This window comes from Gossypium hirsutum, chromosome A06, assembly GCF_007990345.1.
Source record: "Gossypium hirsutum isolate 1008001.06 chromosome A06, Gossypium_hirsutum_v2.1, whole genome shotgun sequence".
NCBI classification, from domain to species: Eukaryota; Viridiplantae; Streptophyta; class Magnoliopsida; order Malvales; family Malvaceae; genus Gossypium; species Gossypium hirsutum.
This window is the reverse complement of record NC_053429.1, coordinates 60091166-60095285: the sequence shown is the minus strand read 5'-3', so window position 1 is coordinate 60095285 and position 4120 is coordinate 60091166. Positions and strand designations below refer to the sequence as shown.

Here is a 4120-nt window from a genome sequence, read left to right as displayed (position 1 = left end):
GACCCCTCCTATGTGATTCAATGACGGTAGTTAAAATTAGACTGGACATGACTTATGGTGAAGAACAAGTCTAGATTTTGGCTTGAGAAGTCAAACAATTGAGGAATAAGAATATAGCCTCGGTGAAAGTTTTATGGCATCGACATAGAGTGGAAGAGGCTACATGGGAACCCAAAGGAACCACAAATTTGACATTAAAATAAGTATTTTATGATCATTATGAGGTCTAGGATATGTGAATGAGCTTGTGTTAAAGTTTCATGAAGAAATTCTGTGTAAGATGTCCAATTGGAAATTAGGGACCAATTTGAATAAATAGCAAAACTTGGGTTCTAGAAGAAATTTGTATGAAATTGCTTTGGAATATTAATTAGAGGTCCCTAAAGAGTAATTTACCCAATTTATAAGTTTTTGGAAAAGAATGGGCATGCATGGAAAATTATGAAAGTTTAGTAAGGAATGGCATTTTGGTCATTTGGTTAATTAAAGAATAAAAAGGAAAAAATAAGCCAAAATCATGTCATTCATCTTCTTCAAGCTGCCAAAATTTGCATGCTCTCCATAGCTAGGGTTTTCAACATTTTAAGCTTGATAGTAAGTCAATCCTAGCCCCGTTTTTAATGTTCTTCGTATTTTTGAGATCCTCGTAACATGTTGTTTTTATTTCTACCCATATCTCATGCTAGGGTTCATGTTTAGAAAATTACCCATGCATGAGATGTTTGTGTTTTGAGGATTTATGAAGGAATATGAGAGTTTAAAGGAAGGTAAATAACTTTTACTAAGTGTTTTTTCATGGAAATGGCTTAAGGGACTAATTTGAAAAAGTTGTGAAAGTGGGTAGAAAAATATGGATTGAAGGAAAAAAATGGGCTGCTATAAGTGTGAATAATGTTCGGCTAGACTTGGGTAACCAAGGAATTACATGCATTTCACTATACGAGACATAGGACTAAATTGTAAATATTGTAAAGGTTAGGGGCAAAATGGTTATTTTTTTAGGGGTGAGTTTTAGGCCTAAAATGAATAATGTGATGTATTAATAATATAATTTTATTAATATAGACCCTAGAGAACCAATTCCGGAGGTCGACCGTGGAAAACGAAAGGTTTCGAAATAACCGAGACACGAATCCGAAATGACTACCAGGTAAGTTGGTATAACCCGAAGTAAACTCTTAATATACTTATAATGCATGTTCTTGAATGTAGGAAAATTCGGATATTCATTGTATGATATTTCATGAAATGTGGTAGTGTAAATGAAAAGATGACAAATGTCCCGGATGAAATAAAAAGGGAAATCCGATGGATAAATTATGGCTTACATGACATGAGATCCTGCCTGTGTTGCAGAAAAGGACTTAGCCCGAACTGGTAATCCAAAGATCTCAAAATAGAAAGGATCTAGCCCAGACGGGTGTTCCTTGAGTGATCGAGCCTCCCGAAGAATATGGGTGTATTAAGGATTTAGCCCGGATGGGTAATCCGATTGAGGACTGAATTTAGCCTGGACTGGCAATTCAAATCCGAGCTTATGAGAGCAATTATCGTTAAAAGGGATTTAGCCTAGACTGGTAACCCCGACAATTCTCTATAAGTTAATAATACGGGGGATTTAGCCTGGATTGGTAATCCTGCCGTAAGATGTAAGGTTTGCGAGAGTGCGTACTTGAGATGATCACTTGTATGACTTGACGGCAATTGAGCTATCCATCGAGATTTTTGAGAAATTAAACAGGATTAACAAGAGAAATAGAGATGGATATATTAAATTGATGAGCTCATCTAAGACTAATGATATGATGCATTGTTATGAGACTAATTTGATGATTGAGTGCATGAGATAGGGAAACTATTTCATTCTTGTTGGAATCATTGCCTAATTTGGTTGCATGCTAATTAACTGGTAAGTTTACTTTCCAGTTATCCGAACTTACTAAGCATATAAATGCTTACCCCCTTCTCTTTACCCTGTCTTACAAAGCTCATGGACTCGGGAAGATTGGGAGATGGTTGGAGAATCAACACACTATCGACTTGTTTCGTTTTGGTAAATAGATACTTTTGTTTTGTTTAATGGCATGTATAGGATTCTTGGTTATTTTGTTATATGTGTCTTTTGGCTAGCCAAAATAAGGGCTCAAATGGTATATTTATTCTTTTGTATATGGAGATGAGATATGGCTCATATTGATATAGGTCGTAAACTTACTAAGGATGCATGTTTATGTTTAAATGTTTCATGAGATACCATAATGAGGTTTACCATGCATGGATGCATGGAATAGGACCTAATACCTTAAGAGTGGATATAGTATGTACAAAATGATGAGATGAGGTTAACACGCAATGAGTTGTGCCAAGGTTGTTTAAGAGTATAATTAGGCTATGTTAAATACCATTGAAGTCAATAAGTGTGTATGGTTGTTAGAGGGTGACCAATGGCTTGAAAAATAACCCTAAAAAGGTTCATATGGGTAGACATACGGGCATGTCTCTAAGCCATGTGTGACACACGGTCAGCCCCTATGGGCGTGTTGCCTGGCCTTGTATCCCCTGCACCAAAAAATTTTAGGTCATTTTGCATGGTAGTAAACACACGGGTAGAGACACGGCCATGTGTCTCAACCGTGTGGAGGACATAACCTAGCACATGGGCATATGCTTTGGCTGTGTGCCACAAAATGAAATGACGTCATAAACAGAATGTCTAAGTTTTTGGACACGGGCCAGGGACACGGGTGTGTGCTTGGCCGTGTGAAAACACCTGTAGGTTTGAAATGGAAAATAAATCCAATAATGCAACACGGGTGTGTGGCACGAGCGTGTCCCCAAGCACACTGGCGTGTGCTTTGCCTTCACACGGGCGTGTGAGGCATAACCCTAGGAATTTTTATAAAATTTTCTTAAGTTCTCGGTTTTGTCTCGGATCATTTTTAATGTATAATTTGGACCTCGTAGGTCTATAATGGAGATAATATGATTTTTTTCAATTGGTTTGAAATCGTAAATGAAATTTTATGACTCGTCTTTCCGAAATTCTAAGTATGTGTCTGGTAACACCTCGTGCTTTGTCCTAGTCTCGGGTACGGGTAAGAGGTGTTACATAGCCAGAGTACCCGAAGATGCATTACGATTGAAGTTGTTTCCATATTCACTAAGGGACAAAGCTCGAGCCTAGTTGAACTCATTGCCATCGAATTCAATTTCAACATGGCAAGAGTTAGCAGAAAGATTCCTTATGAAGAATTTCCTGCCTAGCAAGAATGCTAAGTTGAGGAACGAGAGCACTACTTTCCAACAAATTGATGATAAGTCCTTGTATGAGGCATGGGAAAGGTACAAAGAATTATTAAGAAAGTTCCCTCATCACGGAATCCCACATTGCATCCAACTTGAGACATTTTATAATGGTCTCAATGCTCACACGAGGATGATAGTGGACGTTTCTGCTAATAATGCTCTCCTTTCTAAGTCTTATAATGAGGCTTATGGAATCATTGAGAGGATTGCCAGCAACAATTACCAATGGCCAATCAATTGAGCAGTATCAGGAAGACTAGTTGCCGAAATACATGAAGTAGAAGCTCTCACTTCACTCGCATCTCAGTGATCATCAATATCCTTAATGTTAAAAACTCTTACTACTAATGGGTCAACACTTTTGTAGCACAGCCACCAACCCAATTTGAAAATATAGCCTGTGTCTATTGTGGGGAAGGACATTTGTTTGAAGAATGTCCATCAAATCCAGAATCCATGTACTACATAGGTAACTAAAACCAAAATCGAGGAAGGCAAGGACTGCAATCCAATTTCTATAACCTATTATGGCCAAACCATCCGAATTTTTCCTGTAGTAACCAAGGGGCTAGAACCAGTAACACTTACGCCCAACCTAGACCAACCTAGCCACCTAGTTTTCCCCAACAAGTTCAAAAATCAACCCAAGCTAAACCATCCAATGGCTTAGAAAATTTGTTGAAGGCATACATGGCCAAGAATGATGCCTTAATCCAAAGCCAAGCAACTACATTGAAAAACCTGGAAAACCAAATAAGCCAGCTTGCAACTGAACTCAGAAACCAACCCCCAAGTTCTTTACCTAGTGGTACGG

At 38.1% G+C, this 4120-nt stretch overlaps 1 non-coding gene across 1 annotated transcript; it reads right to left on the bottom strand.

Moving 5' to 3' along the window:
• Positions 1 to 3274: 3274 nt before the first annotated feature.
• On the bottom strand, positions 3275 to 3381 carry LOC121230926 (small nucleolar RNA R71). The gene has a single exon (XR_005928998.1). It is a non-coding gene; the product is annotated as a small nucleolar RNA R71 (small nucleolar RNA).
• Between the last annotated feature and the right edge of the window lie 739 nt (positions 3382 to 4120).